This window comes from Acartia tonsa, chromosome 3 (genome assembly GCF_053477335.1).
Source record: "Acartia tonsa isolate MP-2025a chromosome 3, ASM5347733v1, whole genome shotgun sequence".
Taxonomy (NCBI): domain Eukaryota; kingdom Metazoa; phylum Arthropoda; class Copepoda; order Calanoida; family Acartiidae; genus Acartia; species Acartia tonsa.
This window is the reverse complement of record NC_137262.1, coordinates 47,377,706-47,391,486: the sequence shown is the minus strand read 5'-3', so window position 1 is coordinate 47,391,486 and position 13,781 is coordinate 47,377,706. Positions and strand designations below refer to the sequence as shown.

General features: G+C 30.9%; 3 long non-coding RNA genes across 3 annotated transcripts; 1 reads left to right on the top strand and 2 right to left on the bottom strand.

Moving 5' to 3' along the window:
* Positions 1-587: 587 nt before the first annotated feature.
* On the top strand, positions 588-1,264 carry LOC145315285 (uncharacterized). The gene is made up of 2 exons (XR_013878007.1): positions 588-640; positions 898-1,264. It is a non-coding gene; the product is annotated as an uncharacterized LOC145315285 (long non-coding RNA).
* A 2,237-nt stretch (positions 1,265-3,501) lies between these two features.
* LOC145314920 (uncharacterized) lies at positions 3,502-4,086 on the bottom strand. Its single transcript, XR_013877886.1, has 2 exons — positions 4,045-4,086; positions 3,502-3,772 (listed from the first exon to the last, which is right to left on the bottom strand). It is a non-coding gene; the product is annotated as an uncharacterized LOC145314920 (long non-coding RNA).
* Positions 4,087-5,601: 1,515 nt separating this feature from the next.
* Positions 5,602-6,509, bottom strand: LOC145315284 (uncharacterized). Its single transcript, XR_013878006.1, has 3 exons — positions 6,487-6,509; positions 6,044-6,237; positions 5,602-5,727 (listed from the first exon to the last, which is right to left on the bottom strand). It is a non-coding gene; the product is annotated as an uncharacterized LOC145315284 (long non-coding RNA).
* Between the last annotated feature and the right edge of the window lie 7,272 nt (positions 6,510-13,781).

Genomic DNA, 13,781 nt, shown 5'->3' with positions numbered 1-13,781 from the left:
CCTAAAAATGTAAGTATGTCCATAAACATTATTCTGTATCAAGAAGTTTTTCAACAATTTTACTTACAATTTTGCTTCGACATTTATACATTTATATTCTGATTATTCAGTTCTGACACTATACAAGTGTTAGTACGTCCGTTTGTCCTACCGTTTCAGTGCTTCGCTTTTATGGATGTTGTCATCCTTGTTTCTATGGTGTTATCAAACAAAGACTGCTGAAATTTCTTTTGGAGATATTTGTATGACCACTAAACATCTTATTTTAGCAATCTGTTTTTAATGTATTTGCTTTGTTGGTATAACTTTTGAGCATATTTTAGAGCCACACTACTTATGGATGTGATCCTTGTTCCCTTTTATGAAGATTTTACTTGTTGATATAATTAAGTCTTAAATCAAGCTTCCCTTTTCTATATCTTTTTGTTTAACACTAGAAAACTAATCCAGGTGAATGTTTATCCTACTTAATATATCACATGTTTTTGAAAGGAGGCGGAGATTTCTCAACATTTATGCTTTGAACTCCATCCCCTTTTTTATGATTTATTTAAATTTGAGTATAAAAGGTCACTGACATACAAGTTCAATGCAGTACACAGTAATCACCTCAACAAACAAGAACAATACAAATATAAAGGTATAAATATTTAATTTCTTTGTCGTAGACTATTATCACTTTGTCAGCCTGTCCGTAACCCTAAAGGGTAAACCTCATTTTCTCAGCTGATATTATAGATATATCATTAATTTGTAAAGATACCTCTTTCTAAATAGTATCTACTATTAACACTAGCAGCGAAATTTAATTTTTTTAAAGTACTGCATTTGTTTACAAAATAAACAGAAGCTTTCGATTTATTATCTTGATTACTAATTATACTTTTTATTTATTAGGATGAAGTTGTTTGTAGTATTATTGGCTTTTAGCCTGTATGTATCAGCAGCTCTGGCCCTACCATTCTTTCCTGGTGGAGGCTTTGGAGGCGGCGGTGGAGGTGGTGGAGGCTTCGGGGGTGGTCTAGGTGGAGGATTTGGTGCGGGATTTGGAGGTGGATTTGGTGGAGGTCTTGGAGGAGGCGGCGGTGGAGGTGGGGGTGGAGGAGGTGGTGGTCTCGGAGGTGGTTTTGGAGGCGGGTTTGGAGCAGGAGGCGGAATTGGAAAATAAGATTTTTCTGAAGAAAAAAAAATGTTTAATTATATTTATTATTTATAGAAAATTTATATTAAAATTGCAATTCTGAAATACATTAATAAACAAGAATATTTTTGGTTAATTCAATTTATAGTTTTAGAAATCATAGAAAAAATATTATTTATCAGCTAATATCAAAACAAATAATTAACAAAATTAATTCTTGACTTACATTTTAAACTACTTCTTGCACTAGTGCATGAAAGAAAAAAAAATAAATGATATTATTTTTGTTTTGTAACACTAAAGTGTGTTACCTTTTTATATGTTTCATTATTATTTGGCCACAACTTGGTCAAAAATGCTCACAAATCAGACCTTTATCGACCGAATATTCTCAAATGGTTCCTTTACAAGCCCAATCAATCAGTTTTAAGATATCTTTATATTTCAAGGAAAATTTATGAAAATACCAAAAAAGGCAAGTTTGGGTGTTACCTTTTATATGCAGAGATACCATAAAATCAACAGAAAAATACTTATTTTTACTTTTCTCTCATTTTTAAAGTTTGATTCTGTTAAATTGGCTATTCTTGAAGAGATTTATGCATTGATTATACTGAAACATAATATTGGGTAGAAATTAATGTATTTGAAAGAAAGAAAATTTGAAAAAAAAGAAATTTGACCTCTATCACATCAAAGGACAGCTGCCAACCTCCAGTTGACAGGATGTAGTTAAATACTTGTTAGTGATAATAATTAGCCAAAAAAGAAAAACAAATTTTTTTTTAATATAAAAAGAAATATAACCATCTTTTAAAAACTTCTGTATTTACCTTATGAATTGGAGAATTTAAAAATCATGATTGTATGTTTTGGGATTTCTCTTGATTGGAGAGTTCTAAAAATACAAAAGTCAGACCATAGTTTAATAGACATGTTGTCATAATGCTCATGTATTTTGATACCATCTGGGTTATCATCACCAACAGCAAGAGCGTCTTTAAAATCATCATCCCCAAAATTAAGATTAAGATTATCATTTTTTTACCATATTGAAAAAAACTTTTTGTTTTACTTTTTGGGCCAATTATTATTGCTAACAAGTATTTAACTACATCCTGTCAACTGGAGGTTGGCAGCTGTCCTTTGAAATGATAGAGGTCGAATTTCTTATTTTTCAAATTTTCTTTCTTTGAAATACATTAATTTCTACCCAATATTTTGTTTCAGTATAATCAGTGCATAAATCCCTTCAAGAATAGCCAATTTACGGAATCAAACTTTAAAAATGAGAGGAAAGTAAAAATAAACATAGATAACACCAAAATTTTCCTTTTTTTGTATTTTCATAAATTTTCCTTGAAATATAAAGATATCTTAAAACTGATTGATTGGGCTTGTAAAGGAACCATTTGTGTATCTTCGGTATAAAAAGGTCTAATTTGCGAACATTTTTTACCAAGTTGTGGCCAAATAATAATGAAACATATAAAAAAATAACACACTTTAAATAATATTATTAGCACTCAAAGCGTTTTCTGTAACAGCTGAAGGTTACATCTTACAATTTAGAATTTAAAAGTTTAAAATAATAAAATAATAAAATGCTTTTTCTAAGATAACATCATAGGAGCTTTCAGATTAAAGATTTTTCATGCTTAAAACTTTGTTGAAAATATTTAACATAAAAATTATTATGTCAATACTATATCAGTTGTGACCACTTTAATTAAAGCTGAATAGTCTACTTAAATATTTTTAAAAATATGTAAGAAATATTTTAATCTTTTTTATATTAAGCACCTGAAAAACTAACACACTTGTACATTAAACAATTTGTAATGCAAAATAAACTTCAAATTTAAGTCTTGTGAGTTTGTTAAAGTACTTTTGTCTCATCTCTTATGAATGTATAAAAAGTCTTCTTACACTATGGGATTTTCACAGCTGATCTAGAACACTGATTTTTCCTGTCAACATACCCAGCATTATGGTGCATATTATAGTGCTTTATAGTCAGAGCAACATTTCTTAGGCGTTTTTGGTTCGTTTTTAAAACTTTTGTGGGTAGCATTATCAAAATTAGATTGCTATAGGTTCATAGATAAAAGGACATGCAGTTTTTTTTTGTTTTTCTCATATTTTGGATTCTCTCTGCTAAAACTTAAAATACTTCCCGTAGAGGGTTTATCTCCTAGTATATAACAATGAAAGATACACAGAAGAAAAATTGATGTATATGATTAAAAATTAACCACAAAATAGGCTTGATTATTATTGTATTTCAGTATTGCAATTTTAATGTAAAGTTATTTATAAATAATAAATATAATTTGATAATTTTTTTCTTCAGAAAATTCTTATTTTCCAATTCCTCCTCCTGCTCCAAACCCGCCACCAAAACCACCTCCGAGACCACCACCTCCTCCGCCACCACCTCCACCGCCGCCTCCTCCAAGACCTCCACCAAATCCACCTCCAAATCCTCCACCAAATCCTCCACCTAAACCACCTCCGAAGCCTCCACCACCTCCACCGCCGCCTCCAAAGCCTCCCCCAGGTAAGAATGGTAGAGCCAGAGCTGCTGATACATACAGGCTAAAAGCCAATAATACTACAAACAACTTCATCCTAAATATATAAAAGTATGATTAATAACCAAGGTGGTTAAATTTTCTATTAAACTTATGGCAAGGCTCCAAGCATTAATGGGCTTTATATTCAAAGGGGGGGGGGGGGATACAAAAAAATAGCCTAAATATCACATAGACTTAGATATAAAAGTAAAATAACCTAATTATTAGCCATGTGAAATTTAGTTTAATGTGAATAGTTTAGTTAAATCTCAAAGACTCACTTCTGTATTAGGATTTACGTAATATATACGGAAAAATAATTTTTACCTTATTATTTGTAATGATCTTGACAGTAAAGATGACAAGTGAGTACTGACTGTGGCTTGTATGTCATTGTGCTTTTATACCCAAATGATATCATTTGTAAGGGGAGGAGTAGAAGAAAAATAAGAGATTGCCGCCTCTTTTAAAAACATGTGATAGTATAGTAAGTAGGATTCACCTGGATTAGTTTTCTACTTTTGTACAAAAATATAAAAGGGTGCTTGATTTAATGCTTGTACTATTGGCTGCGCCCTAGCTTCTAGGTGCTCCATCTTCGTGGGGGAAGTAATGGGTAGAAAGATAGTCTGTAACCTAGGATCTGTGTGAAGCTTAGGACCTATATCTTAAGCTACAGACAAAAAAATGACTACTTTATGTAATAAGATTATGTAATAGGATAAACTAGTAAAAGCTAGAAAAGAAACCAAGGCTGACAACTAGGGTGGGTTGATTTGAGACCAAGTAAGAAAGATTTTAACAGCTATACTGAAGGGACTATCGTGAGACTGGGGGCTTTTAAAATTAAAACCCGTATGGACGTTTTGAAATTTTTTTAGGAATAGGAATTTAAACTTGGGGTTTAGATATCAAAATCTCCTCCCACTAAGAATATTAGGTGATAAAGCTAAGAAAGATTCACCTGAATTATCTAGTTTTATTTTTTACTGTTTGGGTGCTATAATCTCCGCCCACTTAAAAAGATCGTTATAAAGTTAAGTAAGGTTTTACCTGCATTATCTATTTTTACCATTTTATACATTTGAAAACAAGAATGACAAAGTCTAAAAAAATGAATATAAATTTGTTGCAAAAAAGGACATATTTATAAATTCATTATTTAGCTACTTTGACTATAACATTGTATCTTGTAGGCCTATTTTTAAAATTATGATTTCAAAACTTTTGAATAGGATGATAATATCAACCAGAAGTTAACTGAACAGCTATAAATCAACTTGTTTTAAATAGACGCAAGTACATTCTGGAGGAACGTTTATGGAGTTGCTACGCTTTCTAAATCGTACCTAATTATTGTTGGAATTATCAACCAAAATTTGAATTCGATAGGACAATTCAAACTACCTAAATTAATGATTTGAACTAACAGTTAAGAACAAAACAGTTAAGAACAGAATAACAGACGGTCATGCCGACCCAAAATATTAAAAAGGACATTAATGTCCATAGTAAGAGTAACATGATATCAAATACATTTTTGTTACTATGAAAAGCAATTAAAATGTATCATTAAACAAGGACCTTTAATTAAAACATGGATAGCAACACTCATAAAAACGAAGCTTAAAAATTTGAAAGCCTATACAAATATAGACTCAGAGTAAAAACGCATTAAAAAATCAACATAATTTAGAAGATTGAACAAAAATTCAAAAGAAACTTAAATTCATATTTCAAAAATTAAGTGAATAGGATGGTTATGTCAAATTTTAAAACACTAAACATGTCTAAACTATAAAAAAAAGAGCTAACGATAATGAACATACGTAGGGAACGACCCTAATTATAGAAAAGCTGCGCTTTAATTAAAAAAAATAACAATTAACAATGGATGATATATATTTTCAATGTACAATAAATATATTATAATTTTAATTTAATCATTTTAGATAAATCTTAATATTATTGAATTTATTTTTCATTTCTTCTTTCCTCCAAATATAGCTCCTGAAAAATAAGAATTCATTTAGAAGTAAAATATATGTTTATACAAAAGTAACAGGATGTCCATCTATGTATCGATCTTGCTAATCGCTGGGGCAGATATGGTTCTCCTTTTCAGTGAAATGTTAATTTTGGTGAGGGTATCTCCACCACCTCAAGATAAATCACTCTGGGAAAATATACCCTCTTTGTATTTAAAAAAAAATGAGAGTGTAGGTTTGACCCCCCCCCCCTCCATCTTCCCCTTCCTTTAAAGACCTCAAGTGGCATAGCTGCTAGTGTGTCATATAAACTATTTAATATAATACAAATATTATACCTAGAACCTCTTGAGCGCTGGCATTATTAAATGTTCCAGAAGTGCTGGTCACCTGACCGTCAGAATTGACCCAGGAGCCGCCGAAACCGCCGTTGAGCCCGCTGTTGCCGACCTTGTTGCTACTGCTACTAGTACTGAAGCAGGACATGGCACAGTTGATGAGGTAGGCAATCATAACAATGGTTGATACGAATCTGAAAAAAGATATTGTTAGAAAAATTTACATAGTATACGTGAATATATTGGACAGGGAAAAATTTGTCGTCAATGGACCTCGTTTATTGGTCAGTTATTCCATCCAGTAGAAGGGGAAGAGATTGGGTAAATGGGGTAATTGGGGGGTATCGTTATTTCAGCCAGCTGCAAGTATCACTACATTATATTATTATTATTATTAGAGCCCACAAAAATCTGGTGCAACAAAGAATAAATAATATAAATACCTCATTATTGATATGTTACTGTTTGAATTTCAATTGATAACTAAATTAGTAGGAGGCTTTTGATATGACAGGTAAAATAGGCGGAGTACTTTCAAATCTAATCCAACCAAATCCAGTTTGGAGTATTTAGATTAAGGCAGGGAGGAAGGGGATATTGGGCTGTTTATTACACTAGTCCCCAAAGTTTTATAATAAGGTTTTCCTATTTGTTGGCCTAACAACTTTGAGTATATACTTCATTGAATTTTGAATGGTTAGTTCATTAAGTTGGGTGTCAAAACTTTTCAGCACAAATGGTAATCCACAGAAGGGGTAATTTTGTGTATCATGATTGGAGATGTACATCAATTTATCGGTCATTGTCTTATCCCTATAGATCCCTGATTTAAATATGCGTCATTTTGATCATGAATCGATGGAATATTACAGGGCGTGGCTGCTCGGCAGCTAAAGAGCTGATCTTAGCAGGGAGGAGAGGGGACATATGATGTAATTACCACAAAGATTTATAATCACATTGTTTTATTCTTTCGTTGGCTCTAAAACTTTGGGTACTTTTCTTTGTTGTTTCCAAACGGCAGTGTTCAAACTTTACAACCCACAATTCTCATCTACAGAATCGTAATTTTGGATGAGTTAGTTCACCCGCAGCTTCAAACATTTTGACTGCTTTTCATGGTTAAGCCCCAATTATTTTATTTTCGTCGCAGTCGCCTTTTTAAATTGATCAGTCTTCTTGATTATTTTTTTGTGTCTGATTCACATCTATAATACAAAGTAGAATGATGTCTGTCCGTCCGTCCGTCTGAAGCGTAAGATCTCTGAACCGATCGGATTCTACTCTTCAGGGAATATATCTTGTGGTGGTTTCATGCTAGTTTCTTGGGGGGTGGGACACCCCCATCCCCCCCCCCCCTCCCAAAAAAAATCCCCCTCCATTTTTTTTGTAGGAGTTATCCTTGGTCCTTTTTTTTGCAGAAGATTTCCTTGGTCCTTTTTTTATTTTTTTACTAATTTCACCTTAATTTTTTTTTATCATCTCTCGGGGCAAAGCCCCTAGAGGCTAGGGGCGAAGCCGCTAGTGATAGAATATAATAATACTAGTGGCTTCGCCCCAAGAGGTAATGGGAAGTTCCAATTTTTTACTAGAATCGATCTTAAAGCTATAGAGATATTATTAAACCCAGGGTTAAAATCTGTTAAATTTCTAATTAGTAGCGAAGCTACTCTATAATTTGAAATGTCCGTCTGTCCGTCTTAAACGTTTTTGGGGAAACGTGATTTTCCTGGCTCCTTTTCAAGATAGAAGCCTGAAATTTTCAGGGATGTAATAAATTTAAATTGTTCATATTTTCATCAAGTTTTATTAATTATTTGTTGTGCTAGATCGATTCCTACATTTTTTAGTTTTCGATATTTTCTCGACTCCTATTAAAGATAGACGGCTGAAATTTATATTTTTTATGACTAATTTTTTAGCTTCGCTACTTATGGATGTTGTCATCCTTGTTTGTATTTGTGCAGACTTTGTATTACTTTGAATAAAAGTATGTCCTATATGTTGGAAAAGACCAAAATAAAAGTTTAAAATCTGACGTTTATTTAGGTTAAATATTACAGATTAAATATAATAATATAATTTAATAAACATTTATTTACAGATATTGGATAGAACAATTTTACACAAGATATAAACAAAATTGTATTTGTAAGTACTTTAACAAAAATTGTATAATAGGTTTAAAAAGAAGAAACTATAATAATGATAATTTAAATTTTTTTTCATCTTTTTAATTAACTTACTTTTATTGTTTTAAAATTTTTAATGATAAAATTAATAATAGAAAATCTTATCTTATGTCTGGTGTTTTAACTTGAAACAAAATAATATGTTTGAATATACAGGTCAAACAAGGATGACAACATCCATAAAAGCGAAGCACTGAAACGGTAGGACAAACGGATATTAACACTTGTATAGTGTCAGAACTGAATAATCAGAAAAGAAATGTATAAGAGTCAAAGCAAAATTGTAAGTAAATTTGTTGAAAAACTGCTTGATACAGGATAATGTTTATGGACATACTAACATTTTTAGAACTTGATTATAGAGTTGCTTCGCTTATAACATTATACTTTGTTGTCCCAGAAATCAATATACCACAATTCAGATCAATCGGATGATTAGATCACATAACAATTTGTTGTTAAAAAGTAAAAAAATCAACATATTTAAAATGGACGTACGGACATTTTGATAATGATTATAGAGTTGCTACGCTTTCTAATACGTACCTAACTACTATAGGAATCACCATGTAAAGTTTGAAATCGATAGGACAATTCTAACATGCCTAAATTAACGAAAAAAGCTATCAGTTACGGACGGATGTATGGACGGACCGACCCTAATTATAGAAAAGCTTCGTTTTTAAAAAGATTCTGAAATAAAAACCATTAAAGTAGAACTAAGAACAGATGTATAGCTTAGATGTGTATTATACAGACAACTTTTTTCAAAGACCTCTTTCGTCTGCTCTGCTTCTAAATTATTTTCTTCTACTTAATACTTCTGTGTTAATATAAGCGACACCATTGGTTGATGACCCAATAGAAAGGTTGCACAAGGCGGTTGCGATGGAGAGATACAGTTATTTAACCCTTTCTCCTTCTAGAGTTTTACTCTAATGAACCAAGTAGGCAAAAGGAGTAGGATAAACTTTTTAAACTTCTTTTTAAATGTTAGCTTTTCGCGAGTTGTATAATGTTTACAAATCAGGTAAATTTATGACATCCAAACAAAGAGTTTAAGTGTTAAAACATCCCCTCCTTATTTAAATAAGGGGGTTAGTTTCTGAGCTCTAGGCACTTTCAGGTAAAGTATCCAATAATTTCAATGTTAACAATTAATTTTAGAATATAATTACTACGTGTTTTCTTGTGTTTATGGTATAATTTTGAACTTTTGAAAAAGTTTTTTTCACATCTTTTAGTTCACTTTCTAAACCAATTAAGGGCAGAGCAATGGATAAGAATTGCTTAAAATAGATTTTATTCACATAGATTGGTCATACATGGAGAGGGGGGGATTAAACAGTTTAAATCTATCCTAATTAGTATCTTTTAGTTGATTAGCTAGATCTTACTAAAATATCTATAAAATCAGTCTAGAACTTGTAAAAAAAAATCTAAGATAAATTGACATAGCAATTTTGGAGATTTTATGTATTAAGACTGAAGTACTTATTTGACTTCAGCGCAACTACTCTTTATAAGTTGTACGTTTTACCTAAATCATATTTAGTTTTTATCAATTATATAGTTCAATATTCATAGAATTTTTAAACTGGCTATTTGATAATATAATTTCAGTATGGCTTCATAACGAAGCTAGTAAAAGTGGCTGACTCAGATTATGACGTCAAAAAAATAACCAATGAGAGGCCAGTATACACTGTAATTGACCAATGGTTAAATTTATAGTGGCCTATCATTGGTTAGTTATTTTTTGACGTCATAATCTGAGTCAGCAACTTTTACTAGCTTCTTCATAACCAATCAATATACGCTAGTTTAGAACCGTTTCTCATCCATACTGAAAAATCATGTATATAATCGTTTTACAGACCTTTTTCAACTAATATTTAGATAAATAAATAAAAAATAATACCAGATTTGTCCTTAATTTTAATATCCGCGTAAAGCTGTCTATAATGCAGTACAACAAATAACTAATAGATACTCAATATTTACATAATTAGGTTAAGCTTTCTAGGGAAGTTCATTCTACGATTGTCTATTTAATTCTGTGAATAGATTACTATGCTAAAAGGTCAAATGCTGAACTAAGAATCCTGTGTAATTATCCAATATTAAGCAACGAGAAAACTATAAAAAATAGCGAAAGTGCAGCGTCTTAATTATTTCTAAATGCACATTTAAGTCGTATTTGTTACTAGCGGTGATACTTAATAATATTTATGTCCGTTCTAAAGTTCTTTCATCAAAGAACATAAAAATTACAAAATTTGAAAACCAAAAAGGGAGTGACTTTGTACAATTACCACCTCGTCATTTGTGCGCTATTTATGAATATAATGTTCCTTGGTAAAAATGAAGGACTCGTAAAATGTAAAGGTTCCTCTTTTTCTTATTTTTCCCGTGCAGTAAAAATTATATGCTTACTAGGACACTCTGCAAGGAACTATCCACTTTGTAAGTTAAGAAACATTCTATAGAGTTAAATTTTTTTTATACATTTCTTCAACATATGATAATAAATTTTGCTATTTTGACAATCAAAAACAATATTTTTTTATTGAAATCTTTACCAACTAAATATGCATTATTTTACAAATTTATAGAAGCAATATAAAATTTATTGGAATTGTCTTAACTCAAACAAGTGAATATATCCTTTGTTTCTCGAGGTTCCGTATTTAAAGGGGCAGAAAGGGGTAAAAAATATTTTAAATTAATCTAAAGATTTAAATCGGTAAACAAATTAGCCTAAAACCATCTTTGGACCTATGTGAACATTGCTTATTTAACAAAGATAACCCAATCGGTTCAGTAGTTAATAATATCTTATGTTTCAGACAAAATAACCTTAATAATTTATGAAAAATGAGAGTATATAATTATGCAGGCAACCACAAACCTACGCCAGAAGTTTAAATTACAGCGTGGACTGAAAACGATGAATCCAGAGTGTCCCTTTACAGTCTTTAATTTTGTGCATTTGCGGAAATTTAACTATGAGTGTTTACGTTTCTGCTGGAGATTTTAAACATTTTTGCCACAAAAAAAATTCGTATAATGAGACAGTATATGCCTTCACAAATTTTGGTATAAATTAATCGAAGATATTTTTTTTCAAGACTCAAAAGTATCAAAGTCTTCTGAAATATTAAAATTTATTATCTCTGCTGCGAAAAAATGCTTGTTTGTTAAGATAGTTGAAAGTCATTTTTTATGAACGATGTTGATTCCCCTCCCTCCCCCCCCCCCCCCCCAATCTAAAATAGCCTAAAACCTGTACAGTACTAGAAAGAGACTTCCTAAAAAAACTTTGTTAACAAACATACAGAGACAAATATAAACTTTAGAATGTGTTTAGAATTTCTAAGGAATCCCTCTATTCTTGTGGCTTAGAATTTTTACATTAAAAAAAACTTGTGAAGGTTTTGTAACTCCTTAATGTCTGCTTAAATAATTATAAACAAGGATATAAATTTCAGTAATTGGTGCAACTAGAAACGTTAAGCATTGTACTTTATATTGAAAAATGAACATAATCTTGGCAATTTTTCTGGTTTATGTACTAGGCTATTTTACAAAGTTAAGTTTGAATCCCCTAAGAAATAGCTCCAGAAAATATATTTTAGGTAGGGCATCCTCTATCCACTTTTCAGTCAAATAACTATTTTTTTTTTTTTTTTTTACTAAATTGTTATTGTAACCAAACCCCCAAATATCTTCTAAACAGTTAAGTATTAAAGTATTTGAAAACATTTGTAAAACAGTTAGGTATTAAAAGTATTTCATTGCACAAAATCTTTTAGTGCAAAAATAAAACATTATTTTTTTTAAACACACCCAAAAATAACAAAGGTTACATTACATATAGTTTTAAGATAGGACACCGTTTTACAACAAAAATAGATTCAAGGATTGGTATCTCAAAACAGCTAAAGATAAGTAGTTTTTCAAACATTAAAGTAAAAGAATAGAGTGGGTATGAGCTATATCTCTCTCCTCAGGGCAGGGATTTTGTTTTGGGTCTTTGAAATCAGCTAATAGAGTCGGAAATACAAACACAGCCGAGGAACTACTAAAGAACAAAAATCAATTTGCTAACAGACGAAAAGGGTTTCTGTCACTTGGGGCTTGTAGTTGTCTGGATCATACATCTATATTTATACATTTATTTTTCAAACTTCCTTTAACGGTTTTTTTTATAGTTACTGTTTAATAATAAGAATTAGAAATAAATCTTACATTTGTGTTTGTGAGCGTGCTAAGTCTTTCAAAACTTTTTATAAGCACATAATAAATAAACTGCAGACTTATAGAGTTGCTTTCTCACAAATAATTCAAATATGGATATAATATTAGTTATGGAGAAAGGTTCGAATTCTGAGCTTTTTATTTAACTAGCATCGTTTCTCTAGAATCTCTGTATTCGATGGAGTAAGTGAAGAAGAAAAAGCCTAAAACCAAACTTAGATATAACAATTAAGTAGCCTGGAACCATCCAGAGACAAATAAAAAGCTACCCTAAAATGGAGAACTTAATCAATCCAGTAGTTATCAAAATTTAAACCTACAGACAAAAAAACCTTACTACTTTATGGTATAGGAAGGATGGAGTTTGTGTGTGTGCCAAGTCATGTGACAATTAAATAAAACAAACCACGTTGTAAGATCAGCTGTATGATACATATTTTAGAGTGTCTTTACTGACTAGTAGGAAGGTTGGAGTTTGTGTGTGTGCCAAGGCATGTGACAATTAAATAAAACAAACCACGTTGTAAGATCAGCTGTATGATGCATATTCATAGAGTAGCTTTACTTATAAAATAACTTTTTCATTTTCTAAATAGTTAAATTGTATCATTATAATAAATACACTAGACAGCCATTTCTAAACACTTTATCCATAGATATAATATATTTTATGGATAAATCTTACAAATCCCTTGATTTACCGCTCTTCTATGCACCCAATAGAGTTATCTGGATTGGCGAAATCTCTATCCTTTGCTATCCTTTGTCACTGAAATTTGATTTATACTAACACAACCCAAAAACAGCTAAAATTTCGAAATATATTTTTCTTTGATTGATTGTGTTGTTGGTTTCAGCTAAATCTTAATCTTAAACTAATCATTGTGCATACTTATGACAAATACTTATCACTATATTAGTAGTTGAAACCTGCAGCAGTTTTTACATCTTCCATTTACCTGGATACCTGGATGACTGGCTGCATTTTTGTCTGACCCTCCAATAAAGCTAGATTGTATATAGAACTATTTGGATGAAATAATTTGAGTTTTTATTTATAATTTTGCTGTTCTACCCCTATGAAAGTAATCTATGAAATCTAGATCTATGTATGTACCAAAAATTATCATTCTACACGAGTACTGCACTTTGGTATCAAAGATTTATTTTGTGCGAAATTAAAAGTATTTAAAGGGTAGTTTTTATCGGGGAATTTAGCTCTTTTAGAATATGATTAAATACAATCTATTTTAAGATATATACTAACGGATAGAGTGGTTTATATA